This window comes from Anarhichas minor, unplaced genomic scaffold, assembly GCF_050575085.1.
Source record: "Anarhichas minor isolate MPS153535 unplaced genomic scaffold, ASM5057508v1 ptg000016l, whole genome shotgun sequence".
Lineage (NCBI taxonomy): Eukaryota > Metazoa > Chordata > Actinopteri > Perciformes > Anarhichadidae > Anarhichas > Anarhichas minor.
Window position 1 is genome coordinate 3,003,983 of NW_027466462.1, and position 15,270 is coordinate 3,019,252.

Sequence of the window (15,270 nt, forward strand, 5' to 3'; positions counted from 1 at the left end):
GGTCTTTAGACACATGGACTAAAACTAACAACTAAAATTATTCATATGTTCTGATATTAAACGATAGCTTCCATCAGTAATGTTTCATCTCCTTGTCTCTTGCTTGACGCCTGCTTGCTTTGAAGAGGAAAGACCTGAAATCCATTTTCTGTCTCTTTGTATGTTTCTCTAGTCCAGCAGGATGGCGTGCAGAGGTATGTGTTTTACACAGAATACAAAAACTGGGTGAGCAGCCAAGAGCTGTGCAGAGAGAAGCACGTCGACATGGCCTATATCGGCAACGAGTTGGATAATTCAGAGATTGCTAATGTAGCCAAAGCATGGGGAAAAGAAGTGTGGATCGGCCTGTTCAATGATGCCTGGGTGTGGTCGGATGGAAGGGAAACCTCCTTCAGGTTTTGGCTGAGCGGCTCGTATTCTCGGGGTGACTGTGCTTCTGTTGCGGTGTCGCAGCAGGGACGCTGGGTCGAAGCTCCATGTGAGGAGAAGGCCACGTTTGTCTGTCAGGGCGGTGAGTTACTGAAAGTTATACATTAATTCCTAGACACGCAACCAAAGTGATTTTTTTATTTTAGAGAAGTTTGCTAAGCAGACCTACATTTTAACTTTCTTTACTTATTCGTATGGGTGTCGATGGTGAACACAGTGTAGTATTTAGCAGCTAAAGAGCCAGATATTTATTTCACGGGTTGGTGGAGACCAAAACAGAGCAAAAAGAAGGGTGAATATTGGTCTTACGTTCATGTGGAGGCCCGAAACACAACTACAACTTAATGCTAATGTTCCGACAGCTGCAGGTATAAATATGCAACTGTTTGAGAACAATCACCACTATCCTTTAGAAGATAATGTGTCTATGTTGTGTGTTAAAACTTGGCCAAAAAAACTGTTATTGCATGTTGAAATCATTTAGTTTCTTTGAGTTTCTTTTTATAATTGATAATGTATCCTTTTTTCTCAAAAAAACATGCCGATGAGGTGAAAGTACTGGGTAGTGTCTGCATTTCAGGCACCAAAAGGTTCCAGCGACGTTCATAGATAAGAGCCTGGATGTAGCCAATGATCACATGACAGTATCATTTTTGTTGGGGACGCTGCAGGTCTCAAAGTGAAGAAGATGGTGATAAGGATGACGGTGCGCTCTGATGTCGACCTCGCTGACTCCACAGTCACTGATGCTCTCCTGAAAAAAGTAAATAAAATAAGTTTTGATGATTTATTCATATTTAATAGGTTTACAGACACATTGATGTGACACAGATGGGCAGGTAAAGCTATTTCTGGGGATCTGTGGAGTGTAACCGTGATAAAGGGTTTTGATTTGTCTAACACTGTGTCCCCTCAGTTGGACGCTGGTCTGAGACAACAGTCGGTGACTGATTTCAAACTCAGCTGGCGAAGGGACAACAGTGGACTCGTCTTCCAATGCCGCGAGCAGTCAGTCGGCGGTTGAGAAAATCCGTGAGTACACAGTTTGCTTCCTAATCTCAAAAGACTTGGAGTCCTTTCGAATATAGAATTTGACTTCGAGCAGTCATCAGCTGAGACCTTTTCTTCTCCTTCTCATTACAGGATGCTAATTGTAGCGTTAGCATGGGTGCCCCTACCGATTCAACACAACTGTTGGGATTAAAGTGAGTTGACTTGTTGAAGAATTGAGCGATCATCTTAATACTGTATCGGTGTATTTTTGAAGTGTGTAGGAATAGATGAATGTATCCTCTTGAAACTAAAAAAAAATGAAGTAAATTAAATATTTAAATGACCTCTTTGCTTGTGTTGAAGTGGTATTTTTGTGAAATTTTGAGTTAAAAGTATAAAAAACACAAAAGACTTGCGTGACTTTCTTGATCTCTGAAGTGGTTTATTTGACTGCACATGTGAGGCTTCAACCTGACAAATATCTCAAGCCTTCCAGAAATTGTGCAAATGCTTTACGGTACACTCGTAGTCAAATACATGTTAAATACGTCACACGCCTGGGTTTGCATACGGTGTGAATCCTCAAACCTACACATTCAAATAAACTGCAGGACTAGAGAGGTGAAACGGAGGAGCTGCTTTTTAAAACAAATTGTAATTTTCACTGCTTTGTTGCTGCTGAATTTGTCTAAATTCAGATTAGATTTGAGAGGAAATGGTGCATAGTTAAAAAATCATTTCACCACAGGTTAATAGCAGACCACCTCAAGGTGTCACTCAGAGAGAACCAGCACATTCTGATGTAGCTTTTCAAAATTAAAGCCCTTCAAAGTCTCATACATGAGCAAACTTCAAATCACATTCAAAAACCTCTTTTGTCATTAAATGTCTTTAACATAGTACTATTAACTTATTAAACAGTAATTTAAATTTAAATGAATTCTTCATTAATGAATGTAAAAAATAAATAGCGTTTAATAGATATAATTGGTTAATACATTAATCATATATTTTATGGGATTACAACTGTATTACATTGCCGATCGTTAAACAACATAATCAATAGTTCCGGGTGTTTAACAGGGGATATTAATTTTGTTTAAAAAGCTTTTAAACTGCTTAGAAATACTAAATACAGGGAGTTAAAGTGGCAAAAGTTTCTTCTTCACACATCCAGTAGGGACGGACCAACATTAGCATTTATTTAAAGTCTTGTCCAATACATTCCCTCTCTCTTATAAAGGGCTCTTTGCTCTCTACCATAGACTCTTTAAAATATAGACAGTCTCTGTGACGTCACCCATAAGTTAATGAACAGGCGTTGTGACGACAGAGCCGAACTCTAAAAATGGGCAAAGAGGTGGATTGTCGGTGAAGCGGAGGCGGGTCTTGGTGCCGCAGCAGAGCAGACAGCGGCCAGCTGGTATAGAGCACCCACCTGTCACTCAAAGCTCCCACGCCCTTAATTATGCATAACTGTGCGCATTAATATCATTTAAAACGATACCAATAATACCTTCACGGACAACGTCACTTAACTCTCGAGTTACGTTTCCACAGAAATGAAAGTGTAATAATAAACGTTTCCACTTCATACGCCTGCATTTCTTCATGTTATAACTATGAGGTCATAACTCTCAGCGGGCTTTTCCTTATGAGTGAAAGCTTTCACAAAGTGATTTAATCTATTGTTGATATAGTAATGTTGAGAGCAGCTTAAATGTTTCATTGTCTGATAGTTATAGTTTGTTGCAGCACAAACACTATATAGAAAATATATTCTTGCGTCTTTTACCCTTTTTAAATTTAGAAGGAATATGCGTTGTATATTTATGGAGGGCCTTATCGGCTGAGATCATCATAGCAAGCCTTCACACCATATGGTCATTTTCATTGTTTGCAAGATGATGTAATTGTTTTTAAAATAAACTCTGTGTTTTTCATCAGCTGAACAGTGAAGCTGTTTCGTTTTGATTGAAACGAGACATGAAGGAATGCAGGCGTATGAAGTGGAAAGACATTTACAGGAAAGCACAACATTTATTATTTCACTTTCATTTCTGTGGAAACGTAACTTGAGAGTTAAGTGACGACGTCCGTGAAGGTATTATTGGTATCGTAATTAGTCGTCTTAATCACCAAAGAGGAGTGACACTCAACACAATGAGACTCACCTCTGATTCAAAGTTTAAGAATGTACAATATGCAGAAGGCGTGACTTAGAGGTGTTCATAAATAAAATCCTCAGGTTCTCTAGTCACACTCACACCTGCTGGAACTCAAACAGGTAACAACATTTGTGGTTTATTCCTCCATTGATTTGTTTATTTTATTATATTTTGAATACTATCGGTGCAAATGTGATTTGAGCAATATTTGTGGAGATTTGTGCTGTTGTGTTACTGAAGCTGAACAGTCTATCCTGTTATTAATTATTCATCATCTTAATGATAACGCTGCTGCTGAAACCGAGAAAAGCACTTTTTCAGGCCTATTTTTTTTTTTCAATAATTCAAAGTGTTTCACAACCCATTCAAATGTTACACTTTTTAGACATTTTTTTATTCTGATTGGGGATGTAATGTTTTGAGTGTTATTTTAGTTTTCTGTAAGTAACCTGTTTTGTGTGTCGTGTCATCAGGAATCTGCAAAAAGACAAAAACAGATTTGACCAGAAAATATCAACATCATCAGTGTTTGTGCCGGTCAGTGAACATTACATTTTTACTCTAAACTGTCCCACTTTTTAACGAGTCAGCAGTTATAAAAGGGTTTATAAGTTGCTACTAACTTTAATAATGTTTGTGGAATAATTTAGTAATGCTTTTTGTATGAGCTATACAAATGTCAATAAAAAGTAGGCTGCAGAAGTGCAATAAACAGTTGTGAGTCATCTGCAACTATTAGTCAATAATTAGTGGTGGATAACTGGTTCTTCAAGTCTGCGGTTGTATTTGTGAATACGCTGTAAGTAAAGTAGTTTTGTTCCGGATGCCCTGGATCTGTTTCCCTGAACGTAAGACGTCAAATGTGCGTTGGATCAAAAAATGTACAGAGAACAGGAAAATGAAAGAGCTAAAGAGACAAAGCCAGTGCCCAAGAGGTTTCTGCAAACAGCCAATGCAAAGGTTGTTATTCATTCACATACTGTAAGATCTATAAAGCATTGGTACATCTTTTGTTAACCATTAATAACGACAATAGTTACAATTAAAACATCAGGAAGAGTCTACAGTCATGCTAGTGGCTCTGTGAGGCACAGTGGTGCTTTGAGCTAAATGCTAAAATGCTCTCAAAGCGAACATCCAAATGTTTAGGAAAGTCATGGACCTACGTTCATGGCAATCCATCCAATAATTGCTGATATTTCAGTCTTGACCAAAGTGGCGGACCAACCGATTGACCGTCATTGCAATTCATAGAGCCACGCTACCAGGGAGGCTAGTAGAAACTCTTTAGAAAAGTGCCTTAGAAAGTATTAGAAAGTGGTCAAACTAACTGATTAACATGGGCTCTTTTTTATCACCTCTTCAGGTACTTGATTTCTGCTCGACTACCTTTTTGAAGCAGAACCAAACAGAAAAAAAACATTTTCATCTTCCTCCTAAAATCCAAGCTAACCACCATGGAGTTGGAAGGGTTCAGGGATGATATACTTTCAGAGTATGTGCAACAAAATCCAAAGTCCACCAACACGCAACTGTTCTCTTTTTTGGCGCTGCTGAACGCGTACGTTCCTGAGTCCTACCTCCTGATGTCCGAGTGTGAACAGATCCTTGGACCACCTGATCCGATCCATGGAGGCCCCCCCTTTGAACAAAGAATGGAGCCTTTTACCTTCTGTATCAACGAATCCAGTCAGAAATGTATGATTGAACCACATGTTGCACAGAATTATGTGCATCTACTAGCTGACTTAGGGATTTCCAGGAGTGCTACAGTGAAGAAATTGATGTTCTCCCTTTGTGGAGATCAGCCCCAACCACATATACTCCAGTTCGTCAAAGATTTGCTGACAAAGAGAGAATTAGGAGTAAATGGTAAAGAGAAGAAGTTCTCAAGGTTGATTGAAGATATACAGGAAGAAGAGAAGTTCTCCAACGCCGTGTCTGTCTTGAAAACTGCATCAAATAAATTGAGACAATACCCCATCTACCCCCAAACCCTTTCCCGTCTCTATTACATCAGAGGAGACATCAAAAGAGACGATAACAAAGCTGAAGAATGGGCAAAGACAGCCATTGAAAGAGCTCCAAACAACTCTTATGTGGCTGACACTCTCGGGCAGGTTTACAAGAATCGTTTGATGAGGGAAGCTAGGCAACAGGAGGATATCTTACACATGGCAAATAAGGCTTTCAGAGCCTTTAAAGATGTGGAGAGGAAAGCTGACAAAGAAGAGGGCCAAGAAATGGATGACATGGCTGGTACTGTAATGATTTCAAATTCCTTCAACAACAGAGGCCGTTTTGGCTTCATTCAAGTGGCAAAGATAGCCTTTGAGAAACTCGGAGCAGCAAGATCTCCTCCTTCACAGGAATCCAGGAGTTTCATCCAAAACTTAAAAATGGAAGTTACAGCTAAGTTTGCCTTTTTTGAATGGTACCTAACCTACTCCAACCCTGACATGACATCCACAGAGCCGGATTACTTCTGGAAGGACATTGCACTTTGTTACGAGAAGTACACAACAGAAACGGCAGCTAAATCCAAAAGCTTTCCAGCCCTTCTGGATGGTCTGAATCATGGCCTTTTCACATCAAAGGGAAGACGTGCTGGATTTGAGGAGGCCGAGCAAACAGTGTCGGATTTAGAGGAAATCCAAGAAGATTTGAGAACCACCTACGAGGCCAATCCTGACGATGTCAAAGCAGCTGAGAGTTACATCCTCTCCAACATCCTCTTGAGCAACAAGATGCAGAACTCTCCAAGGCTCACCCCAGTGAGTGAACTCAAAGCAATAATACACAGATTCTTGGACACAGACGTGAGGCGTAGAAGCCCTGAGTTTTACCTCATGGCTCTGCTGTTGTTTTGGCCTGAGGAAGAGCCTCGAGTGGTGCAAGATGAGGATGATGAAGAAGTGGAACAACCGGCCACAGAGGTTGAGGGGTCAGAAGAAGAAACCGGGGAGGTTGAGGAGAGCAATGAGGAACAAGAACCAAGCAGAGAGCCTGAACAACCATCTCTTGACCTCATGTTTGAGCCTGACCTGCAACAGTATGTCACATTCATGGAGAAAGCGTTCGGGAATTCCTATGCCAAGTACCTTCGGGGCCGTTACCTTGTGCCCTTGTTTTTTCTGGGGAAGGGCTCCGGACTGAGCAGATGGATCCACAAATCAAGGCTGGATGCAATCGTGGAAAATGAGGTGGATGCTGAGCTAGCTGGTGAACAGGATGAAAGTGCTGAGGAGAAATTGAGGCGGATCAATGAAAAATGGATCAAGGGTGATGTGTGGCAAATCCCAGAAGTTGAAGACATGCTTCTCCCAGTCCGGGTCGAGCTATGCTGCACTCCCACGATGCCACAGGAGCATGAGGAAGAGGAAGTGCTTGTTTGTGCTGGAGGGAAGAAAATAAAGGTTAGAGTAGTTGAACCTGATTCAGCGCTGAGCCCGATGCTCTTCTATCTGGGCTTCACCATTCAGGGTCCTCTCGTCTTCAAAGTGGGACATCCTCACATGTCTGGACAGTGATTGACAAAAGAACACTTTTGTTTTCCCGGCATCCCTTTGAATAGTTGCTGAGATATTTCTGTGTAGCGGTGGACTGACCGACAGACCAACATTGTCGTCCCTAGAGCTACACTGCTAGTGATGCTAGAAATGATTACCTTTGAGATACATAGAATCATGAAAAATAACTGCAAGAGTTCCCCCAAACACCCAAACTATGTAGTTATTTTTACACTATATGGCTTCGATGCAGTAGGTAAAGTAAAGAGTAAATGCTCAGGGTCACCTGTGTTAGAAAAGTGTCAAATCAAATGTACGGTCATTGTTTTGATTTTAGTAGATGGTAGTGGTTGTATCTTCAGTCTTAAGTTCATTTAACTATTTTGCATTATATTTTGAATTTAATTTAATATTAATTTAGATGTACTTTTCCAATACAGCATACATGCATGTAAGTACAAATAGAAGATACAATGTATTGATTGGATTACATTGTCCTTGTGCAGTTTTAATGAGTTGTTGGTTGTGTTCCTGTTTTCTTCAAATGTATTATGAATGTGTATTCTAACATAAATCAATGTTTTTAAAGAAACGTGGTGTGAAAATGTAATTGGTAATAATGTGTGCAGTTGTTTTGGCAAAATAATTAAACTTGCAATGTGATTATTTGCTATTATATACTATTGCCTCCCATCTAACACTCATTAAATGATCAAAAGAAAACAACCTTTCAAAGCCGCTTTATTCTTTTATTTGAATTTGTGCACAACAATATTGTTTGAATGCAGGATTTTAACTTGCAACAGAGTATATTCACATGGTAGTATTGCTACTTTTAAGTTGAGAAGTACTGAACTTAACAAGCCAACTGTATATAAAGTAGTTACTGCACCGCATTAGAACAGTACAATGGTAAAATGCTGCTTAGACATTGATGCATCGGGAATAACGGCTGGGAATGTAACACCAGTTTGAACTTTGTCTGTCAAAGTAAGCCCAATGACACACACACACACACACACACACACACACACACACACACACACACACACACACACACACATGCACCTGATGGAGGCGCCATTTAGCTAAATCTCAAACTTCCTTCCCTCTAAATCACCAAATGGATTCCCTCAAAAGGGGAAAGATTATTTTACGTTTTATTTAGTTATTTATTTATTATTTTTCCCAATTGACTGACCCCTCTCTTCATTTCATTTCTTCTCTATCCACTGTTGTCTCTTTCTAACAGAGTTAACGGAAGTGACTGAACCCACCTCCATCAGCCCAGGTATACGATCCCAACAGAAGCCTGAGCATGAGGGTTGATTTACACCCACACATCACCCTCTTATTGGGTCGTAACATCCCAATAGGGGTGGAAGATGTAAAAGTACTGCAGTTTAACTTTTACTCAAGTATAAGAACAGATCAGTAACGTGTAGCTTAAGCATCAAAAGTATTTATTATGCAGGCAGAATGACCCATGACAGTGTTATATGATTACGAACTAGAATACAATTACTGACGCACGTGTCAAAACATGATGTGAGGGTTTTAAATGAGTTGATTATAAATGGGTTTTATTCCAGATGCCCTGCAGGGGTCGAACAGGATCTTCGTGATGAGTTTAAGAGCTAAAAACACAAAAGCAACTGTCATTTTGGAGGATGAGTTAAACTGGCAACCCAAAAGTTGCTCTTAATAATGGCTTATAATAGCTCTATCAAGTATTTGAAAATGCCGCTATTGTTTTTCCAGCTGTGTAGAGAAGGACGACAGTGAAGATGACGTTGCTGACTAACTCCGACCTCAAAGATCCAACCATCCGGCATCAAATCTTTCAGCAGGTACAGTGAGCCGCTGTGTTTGGGCTGCTTTGAAATAACCTAATTGTTCCATGCTACGCATTGCACCATAGAAGAACAGTTTCCATCTTGTTTTTCTTCTTTGTCTTTAGTTTGTTGCAGCTCTTAACCTGCAGGGCTTTACTGACGTCAAGCTGCTGTGGAGGACTTTAAGGAAAGAGCCTCAACCAACAGAGAGAGGTGACGATTCTGAACGAAACTAATTACATACATTTGACCACATAATTCACCAGCACATACTGATATATATATATATATATACATATATATATATATGTATATATATATAAAATTCGATACATTTTTAGCAATGTGTGTTTATAATTTTGCATCTTTATCCTGATTCACCTGCTTTGTCTTTTATCAACAGATGCGGACAGAAAATAAAATAAAACCTCCACTGATCATCTTAAAATGGAACTAGAGAGAAGATTTGAGAACAGGGACGACAACATTCGTTTTTACCTTTTTTTCTTTCTTTAGACCTTAAAATGTGCTTGTTTTCTTTGCGTTTTGCCATTTAAAAACTTTATATTTTGTGGTTTGTCGCTTTTTTATACAACCTTTTGTTTATTTCCTTTTAATCTTTTGTTTGTCTGTGAACTTGAATAAGTAAACTTGTGAACTTGTGCAAACGTCAGTGTAAAGTCTGCACACCAGCCTGTTCGTGGGATACAACTTGTACAAGTTTTGTTATTGCAGTAAAATATATAAACATCAACATGTCTTAGGGTTCTGGAGAAACATGCTACTGGTGTGTTGTTGAACAATGTGGATTGTAGTGTGTACTCGAGGGAATAAACGGGGAAAGTAGAGTAAGAAGAAAGACGGTATTTTTAGCCTCTTCTTATAAATGTGCTCAACGTAACTGGATGCAAAGTTTGAATTCATGTTCCGATAACATTTCACTTTTTAGTCAAGTTAAAAAAAATCGTATAAACTTAACTATGACAGAATTAAAGGGTGAAGCTTACATTTTTGGATTCAAATAAATAATGTGAAACTAAGACTCTCTCTGAAGAAAAGTCCATGTTATGTAAAACTAGAGTTTAAATGTGTTTTACTCTCATGTCCGATGTTATAAACACAGCGTTACATGCAAATAAAAGGAATACTTTGACATTTAGTTAAATAAGTGTCCTCACTTTCTTGATAAGAGTTGGATAACAGGATCTATTTCACTTTCATGTCGAGGAGTAAATACATGTACGGTATACATATATAGTTTTATACAAGCTTTTTAAGACTTGCAAAGCAACACTGCTGACAAACACAAAGGCGCCAGCTTGTTTAACCACCGGATGCCAAAGCACCACATGGTAAACAAATCTACGAGTTTTGCATGACAATGGTCTGAAAAAGTGACGAGAATTTCCATGAAACCAACATGCATTCTGAGCTGGTTGTGGAAGGAAGAGAGAGGTAAGTCTATGTTCAAAATATTCTTTATTGTAATTTAAATTCTTCCAAACTGTAGAATTTAGACGTCTTTTTGCTTCCTTTCTCAATGTTATATACTTAATGTATTGTATTGTAAGTATCCTTTTTGTTCTTCCGGCTCAGATTAAATGGCGTGGCTACTGAATGCCGTCCCTTTCACAGGTAAGAAACATGAATAACGAGGAGGCTACTACTGACTTTGACGGTTGTTAAAGGTTTGAAAATAACCTGCTTCTTTCACAGGGATTCTCCTTTTGTTCCAGAGGACTAATCAGCTGAGTAAGTACCTGTTCAGGACAAACATACATTTTTGCATCTTGGTGACTGTGTTGCTTTGGATTTATTATTGATAATGTGTGACAACCGGCAAAATATACACTTTCCAAAGCACGCACAAATGTGAAAATCCTTAAGAACTTGAAGCTTTTGTGCTGCTCAATTCCTCTTTAAAGCGTTAACTGGAGCCTGCTGTATTACTTGTAACTTTAAAAGTAAAAAGCTCACAGTGTACAGTTCTGTTGAGTCTGTCACAGAGCCTTTGATTCTGCATTAATTCAGGACACCCCTATGCCTCTTTTGTGACTCAATTTGAATGTTTGTTCATGTTTCTGCTGTGCTTGCCTTTTTGAAATGTCTAAACTTCTGCCCAAAGTGCCTCAGCAGTACCACCTCATCAATGGCTCCCTGACTTGGTATGAGGCTCAGAGCTTCTGCAGAGTCAAGTACACCGACCTGGCCACCGTGGACAACATGAATGACAAGAACGAGCTGGTCAACACGCTGGGCGGCCGTGTGACAAACAGCTGGATCGGGCTCCAGAGAGGAAAGACCGGCAGGTTGATTTGGTCCGATGGCAGGGGCCCATTGCACTACACCAAGTGGTTTGACGGTGAACCCAACGGCGGAGACGTTGAACGCTGTGTAGAGATGTTTCAGGAAGGCTTGTGGAATGACGCACGTTGTGGAGAACAACAAGGTTTTGCGTGTTATGAACGTGAGTAAATGACAGAGGGATTTTTGTAGCAGATGGAACATAAACATCTGATAAAAACTTTCAAAACATCGTAAACAAGAAGGGAAGCTGAGACCTCCGCCAAAAATAATTTGCGTATTTGCCCCGTGATTCAGACTAGCCCCAAAAGCTAATGGGCTCTTCCTTGGCTCATGCTACACCCTTCTACAAAGTTTTATGAAAATCAGGCCAATAGGTTTTCCATAATCCTGCTAACAGACAAACCAAGAAACCAGACTGAAAACACCTCCTTGCTGGAGATAATAAAATCCACATTTAACAACATTCAAACCACAAGATTGGAAGATGCTTTCAGTCCACAGGTCTTTAGACACATGGACTAAAACTAACAACTAAAATTATTCATATGTTCTGATATTAAACGATAGCTTCCATCAGTAATGTTTCATCTCCTTGTCTCTTGCTTGACGCCTGCTTGCTTTGAAGAGGAAAGACCTGAAATCCATTTTCTGTCTCTTTGTATGTTTCTCTAGTCCAGCAGGATGGCGTGCAGAGGTATGTGTTTTACACAGAATACAAAAACTGGGTGAGCAGCCAAGAGCTGTGCAGAGAGAAGCACGTCGACATGGCCTATATCGGCAACGAGTTGGATAATTCAGAGATTGCTAATGTAGCCAAAGCATGGGGAAAAGAAGTGTGGATCGGCCTGTTCAATGATGCCTGGGTGTGGTCGGATGGAAGGGAAACCTCCTTCAGGTTTTGGCTGAGCGGCTCGTATTCTCGGGGTGACTGTGCTTCTGTTGCGGTGTCGCAGCAGGGACGCTGGGTCGAAGCTCCATGTGAGGAGAAGGCCACGTTTGTCTGTCAGGGCGGTGAGTTACTGAAAGTTATACATTAATTCCTAGACACGCAACCAAAGTGATTTTTTTATTTTAGAGAAGTTTGCTAAGCAGACCTACATTTTAACTTTCTTTACTTATTCGTATGGGTGTCGATGGTGAACACAGTGTAGTATTTAGCAGCTAAAGAGCCAGATATTTATTTCACGGGTTGGTGGAGACCAAAACAGAGCAAAAAGAAGGGTGAATATTGGTCTTACGTTCATGTGGAGGCCCGAAACACAACTACAACTTAATGCTAATGTTCCGACAGCTGCAGGTATAAATATGCAACTGTTTGAGAACAATCACCACTATCCTTTAGAAGATAATGTGTCTATGTTGTGTGTTAAAACTTGGCCAAAAAAACTGTTATTGCATGTTGAAATCATTTAGTTTCTTTGAGTTTCTTTTTATAATTGATAATGTATCCTTTTTTCTCAAAAAAACATGCCGATGAGGTGAAAGTACTGGGTAGTGTCTGCATTTCAGGCACCAAAAGGTTCCAGCGACGTTCATAAATAAGAGCCTGGATGTAGCCAATGATCACATGACAGTATCATTTTTGTTGGGGACGCTGCAGGTCTCAAAGTGAAGAAGATGGTGATAAGGATGACGGTGCGCTCTGATGTCGACCTCGCTGACTCCACAGTCACTGATGCTCTCCTGAAAAAAGTAAATAAAATAAGTTTTGATGATTTATTCATATTTAATAGGTTTACAGACACATTGATGTGACACAGATGGGCAGGTAAAGCTATTTCTGGGGATCTGTGGAGTGTAACCGTGATAAAGGGTTTTGATTTGTCTAACACTGTGTGTCCCCTCAGTTGGACGCTGCTCTGAGACAACAGTCGGTGACTGATTTCAAACTCAGCTGGCGAAGGGACAACAGTGGACTCGTCTTCCAATGCCGCGAGCAGTCAGTCGGCGGTTGAGAAAATCCGTGAGTACACAGTTTGCTTCCTAATCTCAAAAGACTTGGAGTCCTTTCGAATATAGAATTTGACTTCGAGCAGTCATCAGCTGAGACCTTTTCTTCTCCTTCTCATTACAGGATGCTAATTGTAGCGTTAGCATGGGTGCCCCTACCGATTCAACACAACTGTTGGGATTAAAGTGAGTTGACTTGTTGAAGAATTGAGCGATCATCTTAATACTGTATCGGTGTATTTTTGAAGTGTGTAGGAATAGATGAATGTATCCTCTTGAAACAAAAAAAAAATGAAGTAAATTAAATATTTAAATGACCTCTTTGCTTGTGTTGAAGTGGTATTTTTGTGAAATTTTGAGTTAAAAGTATAAAAAACACAAAAGACTTGCGTGACTTTCTTGATCTCTGAAGTGGTTTATTTGACTGCACATGTGAGGCTTCAACCTGACAAATATCTCAAGCCTTCCAGAAATTGTGCAAATGCTTTACGGTACACTTGTAGTCAAATACATGTTAAATACAACGTCACACGCCTGGGTTTGCATACGGTGTGAATCCTCAAACCTACACATTCAAATAAACTGCAGGACTAGAGAGGTGAAACGGAGGAGCTGCTTTTTAAAACAAATTGTAATTTTCACTGCTTTGTTGCTGCTGAATTTGTCTAAATTCAGATTAGATTTGAGAGGAAATGGTGCATAGTTAAAAAATCATTTCACCACAGGTTAATAGCAGACCACCTCAAGGTGTCACTCAGAGAGAACCAGCACATTCTGATGTAGCTTTTCAAAATTAAAGCCCTTCAAAGTCTCATACATGAGCAAACTTCAAATCACATTCAAAAACCTCTTTTGTCATTAAATGTCTTTAACATAGTACTATTAACTTATTAAACAGTAATTTAAATTTAAATGAATTCTTCATTAATGAATGTAAAAAATAAATAGCGTTTAATAGATATAATTGGTTAATACATTAATCATATATTTTATGGGATTACAACTGTATTACATTGCCGATCGTTAAACAACATAATCAATAGTTCCGGGTGTTTAACAGGGGATATTCATTTTGTTTAAAAAGCTTTTAAACTGCTTAGAAATACTAAATACAGGGAGTTAAAGTGGCAAAAGTTTCTTCTTCACACATCCAGTAGGGACGGACCAACATTAGCATTTATTTAAAGTCTTGTCCAATACATTCCCTCTCTCTTATAAAGGGCTCTTTGCTCTCTACCATAGACTCTTTAAAATATAGACAGTCTCTGTGACGTCACCCATAAGTTAATGAACAGGCGTTGTGACGACAGAGCCGAACTCTAAAAATGGGCAAAGAGGTGGATTGTCGGTGAAGCGGAGGCGGGTCTTGGTGCCGCAGCAGAGCAGACAGCGGCCAGCTGGTATAGAGCACCCACCTGTCACTCAAAGCTCCCACGCCCTTAATTATGCATAACTGTGCGCATTAATATCATTTAAAACGATACCAATAATACCTTCACGGACAACGTCACTTAACTCTCGAGTTACGTTTCCACAGAAATGAAAGTGTAATAATAAACGTTTCCACTTCATACGCCTGCATTTCTTCATGTTATAACTATGAGGTCATAACTCTCAGCGGGCTTTTCCTTATGAGTGAAAGCTTTCACAAAGTGATTTAATCTATTGTTGATATAGTAATGTTGAGAGCAGCTTAAATGTTTCATTGTCTGATAGTTATAGTTTGTTGCAGCACAAACACTATATAGAAAATATATTCTTGCGTCTTTTACCCTTTTTAAATTTAGAAGGAATATGCGTTGTATATTTATGGAGGGCCTTATCGGCTGAGATCATCATAGCAAGCCTTCACACCATATGGTCATTTTCATTGTTTGCAAGATGATGTAATTGTTTTTAAAATAAACTCTGTGTTTTTCATCAGCTGAACAGTGAAGCTGTTTCGTTTTGATTGAAACGAGACATGAAGGAATGCAGGCGTATGAAGTGGAAAGACATTTACAGGAAAGCACAACATTTATTATTTCACTTTCATTTCTGTGGAAACGTAACTTGAGAGTTAAGTGACGACGTCCGTGA